Raw genomic sequence first — 9,582 nt, forward strand, 5'->3', positions numbered from 1 at the left:
ACCATATTTCTAGGAAATTCTATTCCGTCGGTAAATGAGGTTCTGAACATGGAGGGCCTCATCAAATGTACTATTCTGCCGCCAAAAACTCTTTTACATCCTGTGTTGCCTACAAAAATGCATGGAAAACTCATGTTTGTATTGTGTAAGGAGTGTGCTATCAAATTGAAATGTGAAGGTACATGCCAGCATTCCGATGAACAACGCACACTTTCGGGAACTTGGGTCATTGCCGAGGTACGTAAAGCATGCAGTTTAGGTTACGAAGTGTTGTCGATGTCGGAAGTGTGGAAATATGAAACATCCATGTACAATCCTGTCACACAAACTGGAGGACTTTTTGCAGGATATGTCAACACCTTCTTGAAAATAAAACAGGAAGCGAGCGGTTGGCCTTCATGGTGTCAGAACGATGAGGATAAGAAGAAGTACATACAGGAATATTTTGATAGGGAGGGTATTCTATTGGAAGAAAACAGTATAGAAGTTAATCCTGGAAAACGTACTCTGGCTAAACTCTGCCTTAATTCTTTATGGGGCAAATTCTGTCAACGGGACAATCTTTCCCAAACAACCATCATCAAGGAATCGAAATATTTTCTCGATAAAATGACTGACCCAAATATAATGATCGGAGGAGTTGTGTTCATCAATCAGGATACTGTTTTAGTGAACTGGAAGTATGTTGAAGAGGCTGTCAGTCTGAACAGGAAAGTAAATGTTCCTATTGCAGCCTTCACGACATGCCATGCTCGCCTCAAATTGTATGAACTTCTCGAAAAGTTGGGTGACAGAATATGTTATTGTGATACAGATTCTGTCATTTACATAGATAGCCCTGAAATGGAATATCACCCCCAGACAGGTGACGCATTAGGAGAACTCACCAATGAATTGACCGATTTCGGCCCCGATGCAGTTTGTGAACAGTTTGTTTCAACGGAACCGAAAAGTTACAGCATGAAAATAACTAAACCATTCTCCGAATCACGGTATATCTGTAAAGTGAAAGGGATTACATTGAATACCACCACATCGGAATTGGTTAATTTTGATACTATGTGCGACATGATAAATAATGAGAAACCTGAAGTTATAGTGGAAAATATTTTCAGAATTAGAAGAACAAAACAGTTCCAGGTTATCAGTACAAATGAAAGAAAGCTGTTTCAACCAGTATTGCTGAAACGACGATTCGACCATGAACATTTATCGTTTCCTTTCGGATACTGCACAGACTAAAATATGTATGTAGTGGTCCAGAGTTCGAACCCTTCTTCGGACGGTCAGTATATAAAATGTGTTTACAGACTGGCAGATCTTCATTTTTCTTCAGAACCTGTAAGACGTTTCTTCAGCATAAAACATGTTTCCTAAACTTTCCCATCCTTTCACCATGATGGTTTGCGGAGCATCAGGAAGTGGAAAAACTACCTTTGTGACAAACATAGTCGACTCCATTGTTCATCTCGTCGAAGGATCCGTGAAGAAAATCATATGGTGTTACGATCAGGAAAACAGTCTTCCGCAAAATCTTCGAGATGTGCAATATCATAAAGGTATCGTCGATTGGCAGTCGTGGAACGGAAAAACCCCCACTCTCATAATCCTGGACGATCTTATGATGGCTGCTCAGGGAGAAAAAGTCGCCGACCTTTTCACAAAAGGTAGCCATCACAAAAACATTTCGGTGGTGTTCATAACACAGAATCTTTTTCATCAAGGAAAAAATTGCAGGGATATTTCGTTGAACGTGAAGCATTTTGTTATTTTTAAAAATCCACGAGATATGAACCAATTTACTGTTTTTGCACGACAACTTCATCCTCACCGCATGAAGGAACTCGAAAAAGTATATATAGATGCTACGACGCAACCTTTCAGTTATTTGTATATTGATCTTTCACAGTCAACACCGGATCCTTTACGTTATCAGACAGACATTTTTAACCAGAATTACTCAACTGCATATCTTCCTCAGGAATGTTTAAAACATCGAGATGAGGAAAACGAGGAAGATACGTACCAACTCACGTTCTAACAGGAATAGGCATTCGACTTCTTTCAAGAAACATTCACCTTTCTTGCACGTGTTGAAAAATTCCCCTACCAAAATCCGTAAATCATTATTGAAAAGTGCTCCGAAAAAGACAATACGTTTCATCAGCGAATGCTGCTTGAACGTTTTAAAAGGAAACGTGAAAATTAAACCATCTGCAAAACGCCGTCTGACACCTTACAAGTCGGTCATACGCAATCTTGTGAAACCGAAAGTGAACATCGAGAAACGCAGAAAGCTTCTTGTTCAGAAAGGAGGATTTCTACCATTACTTCTAGGCTCCTTGTTATCGGGTCTTCTCGGTACTCTCATTCCTCATTGAGAAATGACATCTTCTTACAAAAAAATGATCGTCCTTTCACCGGAACAGTTAGCACGTACTCGTGGTTCCGAATTGTCTGTAACTCAAAAATTATCCGTTCTAGATAAGAAGATGAATGATATTCTAAAAATGAAAAATATATCAGACGATCAAAAATGGCGTCTTTACAGAAAAGAACTGGACGAGTATTTATGGCTGAGTCGAAAATCCAAACAACCATTACAGATTCCCATTGTTCAAGATAACGACGGTTCTTCTACTATTTCACCAGAATCGACGTATTTTCCTCAGAACCTGGCAGAGACGTTACCCCGTAATACACGTCATCAGTTACAGAATATCATCGATGAGTACCAATCTACGGCACAACATTTGATAGACGAACGTCAGGAAAAAACACTTCCGGATCCGAAAACGTTGAACTTCTCATCGTCGCCAACGGAAAGCCCTGGACCGTCTCGTCGACAGAAACAGAAAAAGAAGAAGAAAGTGACCGTCCGTGTTTCCAGAAAAACTACACCTTTTCTGAGAACACCTGACGCTTACAAACTGGTTCCTCTGAGAAAAAGCCGTAGACAGAGAGATCGGTCATGGGAGTCCCTAAGTTGAAACACAATAAAATTCTCACCAAAATATATTACGATCCCCGACACAACGCTTCATTCTCATCTGTAGATCGTCTGTGGAAAGCGGTACGGGATAAAAATATATCCCGCGATACGGTGAAAAAATGGCTGATGCATCAGGAAACCTACACTCTCCACAAACCGGCGAGAAAAAGGTTCCCTCGAAATCGTTACAATGTGTGGAACATAGACATGCTTTGGGAAGCTGATCTCAACGACATGGCATCGATACAAAAACATAACGACGGGTACAAATATCTTCTGACAGTGATCGACGTATTTTCAAAATATGCCTTTGCATTACCGCTAAAAAATAAAACAAGCAATTCGGTAACCGAAGCTTTCAAAACTATTTTCGAGCAAAACAAACGGAAACCTGTAACACTGCAGACCGATCAAGGAACGTAATTTACAAATTCTACATTCCAGAAATTTTTAAAAAATGAACATGTACAATTTTCGACAGCTACAAATTATCCTGTGAAAGCTAGTGTAGTGGAACGTTTCAACAGAACATTAAAAGAACGGATGTGGAAATATTTCACCTCAAAAAAACAAGACGTTATGTAGATATTTTACCGCAACTTCTCGAAGGTTATAATACGGCAATCCATAGTTCCATAGGAATGGCCCCTCGAGATGTCAACGAGACAAATGTTTACATTGTGTGGAAAAGACTCAACAAACCTGACAAACATGTCTCGCAACCATCTTCAGATCTGAATGTTGGTGATATCGTACGAATTTCTGTAGTCAAAGGACATTTCGAGAAAGGATACGAACAATCGTGGTCACGAGAACTTTTCAAAATCCATTCCCTTGTTCAGCGAACACCTGTACCTGTATACATATTAGACGACTTAAATGAAGAACCAGTAAAAGGTACATTTTACAAACATGAACTGCAGAAAGTTTATTCGGATCCTGAAGAAGAGTATAAAATTGATAAGATTTTGAACACCCGGGGAAAAGGTAAAAATTTGGAATACCTGGTTCGTTGGCTCGGATATCCACCTAGTTTCGATTCGTGGATCAAGGCATCTTCCGTAAAACAGTTGTCGGAAAAATAACATATTTATATCAAAATATAACGTTACTGCGATCCAGTGAGTTCTCTGTGTTCGGCGAGAATGGACGATAATTTCTATGTATACCTCCTATCATCTGCATCGGAGGAATACTTTCCAAGCAACACCCTCACCCATTTCACCGTAAAACTTGCTAAACGGATCGATCTGTCTCCAGAATTGTGGGAAGTCGGATTGGCAGAACTACATTATTCAACTCTATACGACAATATTTTGGAAACTGATTCTGGAATGTTAACTTTTCCTGTTCGGACATATGCAAGTGCTGAGGACCTGATCTCTACCATCACAGAATCTCTCCCCGACGACCTGGAAATAAGGAGATCCGTTCTCGAGAAATTCTGGCATTTTTTGACGGAACCGCAATGGGGAACATTTGGATCTACAGTTTGTCCGGATAACACACTCTATATTAACGAACAACCATTTTATTTTCCTGCAACAACATATACGATAGAGGATCTGATTTATTTCCTGAAAACAGACCCTGCGAATGTAGCTGTTCCTACTCATCTCAGGTTTTTCTTCAAAGAGGCTGTGTACAAACATCTATCCGTGATAGGGGTTCCTAAGCCTGAACCTGACGATGCTCCAACAAATACCGTTACACCCATAAACGAAACTGATGACTATGCTAAATTTCGATATGACATATTGATCTCTATTTATTCTACGCACGCAATGTCCAATAGCGTTGTGGATAAAAACCCGTATATATTCATTTACTCCGATCTGGTGAAACAACAATTGGTCGGGGGAGAAATGGTACGTCTGTTGCGTCTTACCCGAAAACAGTGTTCGGACACAAATACATCTTGCACACTACCCGTAGCCCATCATACATTCGACCCGATTCATTACGTTCCTCTGGATAAAGCCTCTTTCGAAACAATAGAAATTGCGTTGTACGATAGAAAAGGAAATCTCCCACCTTTGAGAACTGGGTCCGTACCCACAATCGCTGTTTTACATTTTCGTAGAAAAGCAAAGTCCTTTTAAAAAACAGTAGACAGCTATTTCTCTCAGTCTTTGTCGAAAAGCGAATGAATCACCATGAATTCACAGACCGAATATTATAGTAACCAAATCCATGGAGGAATTGGACCCATCTACCGTTCAACTAGAAATCAAAAAGGGAGAGGATTGGGGTCACTTTTCGCAGGACTCTTTAGAATGGTGAAACCTCTACTCTGGAGCGGTGCAAAAACGATCGGAAGAGAAGCTTTAAAAACAGGAGCTAATATTATCACCGATATTGCAACAACACAACAAACTCCGAAAACTATTGTTCGTCAACGGGTACGTGAAGCGGGTCAAAATCTTCAAAGTAAAGCACAACGGAAAATCGACTCTCTGGTAGGTTCCGGTATAAGAACAAAACCTGCAACAAGAATTGATCAGTTGATGTTAAAACGTTCAGCCACCCGTATTAGAACATCTACGATCCGTAAAAAACGAGCATCCAAAAAACGAAGGAAAACATCCACTAAATCTAGGAGAACACGTAAAAGAAAAATCAAACAGAAAGTCGCAGGAAAAGATATTTTTGGATAATGATGGAGGATAACATGTGCATGATCTCGCAGTTCGACCTCTTCCGGAAAAAACCTATTCAGCAAAATGTGGAAAAAACGTACACAGCCACCTACAAACCTATCGCTTCCATCGATAATCAGAATATAATTCAGTTTGTCATACCGGGGGCAGGAACTGATTTTCTCGATCTTTCATCTGCCTATCTCCGTCTGCAAACGCAAATGGTTAAACAGGATGGAAGTCCCATGAGTGCTTCCGAAACCGAAAACGCCCTCACAAAAAACTGCGGGGTCGTGAATTATCTTCTCCATTCACTCTTTTCCCAATGTACAGTGACTCTCAACGGCATTGCTGTAACAACCGCCGATAACAATTACGCATATAAAGCGATCTTCGAAGCAGCTATCAATTACGGAAGCGATGCCGCAAACACGCATCTCACGAATGCCCTGTGGTATTTGGACACACCTGAACATCAAGATGAAATCACTGCCGACAACACAGGTTTCACCACAAGGAAAAAATTTTTCCAGTATGTTCCGACGACAGGCAATCCTACTGAAGTTACAGCCGTGGTCGAACTTATGGGAAAACTTCACATAGATTTCTTCCACCAGTCTAAATACCTGATCAACGGTGTTGAAGTACGCATCGATCTAGCTAGATCACGTGACGCTTTTTACATCTGGGGAGACCAGACATCACCTACCACCAGAATAAAAATTTTAAAGGCTGTTCTCGAAATAAATCATATCATTCCTACTCCTACCACCAGTTTGGCCATAGACAGAGCACTCACTTACGCTCCTGCTCATTATCCGTTCACCAGAAGCGTCATCAAAGCTTATTCTTACGTCGCCGGAACGCAGCAGATTTCGATCGATAATGCTTTTCAAGGTCCTTTTCCGAATGTTGTTCTTTTTGCTATGGTATCCACCGCCAGCTTTCTCGGAGACAGTAAGAAAAATCCGTTCGACTTTAGAAGTTATAACCTATCTTCTTTCCATCTTGTGAAAAATGGAGAACTCGTACCTTCCGAACCTTTACGGATCACCACAGGAGGAAACAGCGGATTGATAACACGTGCCTATCAAACTCTATTTTCCGGTACAGGCATTCATCACGCCAATTACGGACACCAGATCACACGGAAAATGTTCGAGAACGGATTCTTTTTCCTGATTTACGACATAACGCCAGACTCTTCAGGAAACGACACGCACACCAGTCTCCAGGAACAAGGTATCATCGGAGCCGAGATGCAGTTTTCTCCTCAGCTGTCGGAAAATATAACATGCCTTTTGTATGCTGAATTTGAATCTGCAGTAGATATACCTAAAGATAGAAGTGTCATCGTCCATCAGTGAGACCGAATTTTCCATAAATATGTCTGCCTGTGTTTCTGACTCACAGTGTTATCGAAACAGCTCCGATGTAAACATTATACTGCTTGTGGTGGAAAAACCTATCAAAGTGATAACACGTACTATTAAGCATAGTAGCGTTTCGTCGAAAGTGACAACTTCAAAACCTGTGAACACACAATTGTTTCCCGAACTACTTGACAGCAGATTTTACCCTGCGAGCATAGAAATGACCAAAGACAGACACATTATTATACATTATTGAAAACATAAGCAGCATGAACACGTCGCAGATCAGACAGATTCTATCTCGTAACTGTTCCACCAGAAACATTTTCTACGGTGTTTACCCGAGAGATCTTTTACCTCGGACGTTTTCTACCCCCGCCTTGATCATCGCAAACACTGACAAGTCCGACTCCCGGGGTACACACTGGGTGGCCTTCTATTTCGACAAAAACAATGTGGCCGAGTATTTCGATTCATACGGATTTCATCCTTTCTATCAAGAATTCGTAACGTTCCTGAATCGTCATTCCTCGGTTTGGACTTACAACAGCATTCCCTTACAGGGAGTATTGGCCACAACATGCGGACATTACTGTTGCGTGTATGCTTATTACAAAGCGCGCCATGTTACAACCAAGGATTTCATTCAGGCATTTCCACCAGGCATCAGTAAAGATGGATATATCCTACGCCGTTTCCGTCAGATCTTCAAATGTTTACCACATTCCACGTGGGCCAGAGGGGAACAAGGGTGTTGTTCTATCCACGCGACCCGGTGTTGTGCCATGAAAAAAGCTATATAAAATGGGTGCTGCCGTATGTTTCTCTCAGTGTCATCGAGACAGCTCCAGCTAACACATCATGGAACCCGCTGTGGATTCTACAGTGGAAAAACACGATAAACTTGTGAAACGTATGACCCGTCAGGATGAGGCTTCCAAACGTAAAACTCGCAAACGTGTGCAACCCGTTAAATTCGAGACTGTCACTATCAAGAACGAGACGGTGGACGAGGGAATGGATGTGACTACGGATTGTGATTTCATAAAAAGACGTAGGGAAATAGGCTTTTCCACAGATACAATCCAGTGTCCTGAACTACACACCGTAGAGACATGTTTCGATCTCTATCTTGCGAACACATATTTTCTGAACAAAGAGAAGAGCAAGTACGTAGCGATAGGATTCGAAAAAGAATCCCCTTTCAATTTAGTGTGGGAGTTTTCGCAACAGGGGAGATCACCCGTACGTATCGATTCTAAACAGATTAGAGAACTGTGTGCTTCGAAATCTGACTTATTAAATTACGTCGAAACAGGTCGACGATTCAATTATTTGGTTACTGGAAATATCACCGTTAGTGGTGTAAATTTTTTCGGGAAACGGTGTATTTCAATGTATCAACATCATTCACCAGATGCTTTTATTTTCACAGATTCTGAACTACACTTATTTTTGTGTAACCTTTTTAGACCTCTGCAAAAATTAATGAACGACCGTTATCATAAATTACAACCAGAAATGGAGACTTTTGTATATTGTGTCAAAAAGAATATGAGTTCAGGAAAAAAAGAAGTACCCGATGTAGTGAACTATTTTTATGTATTCTGGTACAACGAATTGATGATTGAAATATATCTTCAGAACAATCTTGGACACACATTGATATTGTAAATAACTTATGTTATGTATCTGATGCTGTAAAGTATCCATTGTAAATCTATTCCATATTGTAAATGAACCATTGTTATTTTTATGTATTGTAATTCAGTCTTTGTTATTTTATGTATTGTAATATAACCCTTCAGGTATTGTAAACCTTCTATATCATCAATTGTAAATAAAACATTTGTGTTATTCTATATCCACACTATCAATTATAAATAAAACATTTGTATATTTTGAACATTTTTTTATTTCTTACAATAAAAAATGTACATTTTCCAGACATTTTCAACTGCACAGGTTTTTTCACCTTTACCATGTTTTTTTACATTTTAAACTTTCTGAACTGTTTTTGACACTGCTTAACTTTGGACATTCAAGTTCTTCGATATTGCATACAGTCATCTTACCCTCACCTTTTTTCCCCACTAATGTTTTCACCCATTCCATTTTCTCCGTACCTTTAACATAAACTTGCTGATTCATAAGCACTAAATACAGAAGATCTTCTAATTTCTCGTACGGTAGCCATCCATCATTCCAATCAAGACCATGTTTGTTGGTACGGAGCCAGTAATTCACTCGGCGATACTTTTCACTCAACAAGTGTACACCATATGGAGGTTTCACTAAACAGTCAAATGCACTGTCGAAAGGAAATTTTAAAATTCCTACTTCTTTACACACAAATTCTCCTTCGACTCCTCGAAAACCTTGAATGTCCAAAAAACAGGCATCCATTTTGTTCAACAGGTGAAAACAGTTAAGGTATCTTCAATGCTGCCCCGGCATACGGCACACTTGTCCAATTGAGAGGCACAGAGGCCACAGGCTACAAAATGTCGGCACGGAAGAATTACCACACTGCAAGAGTTTTCAAAACATATTTTACAGAGTAGCACAGAATCCACAC

Source organism: Lepisma saccharinum, chromosome 25 (genome assembly GCF_977018435.1).
Source record: "Lepisma saccharinum chromosome 25, izLepSacc3.1, whole genome shotgun sequence".
NCBI lineage: Eukaryota > Metazoa > Arthropoda > Insecta > Zygentoma > Lepismatidae > Lepisma > Lepisma saccharinum.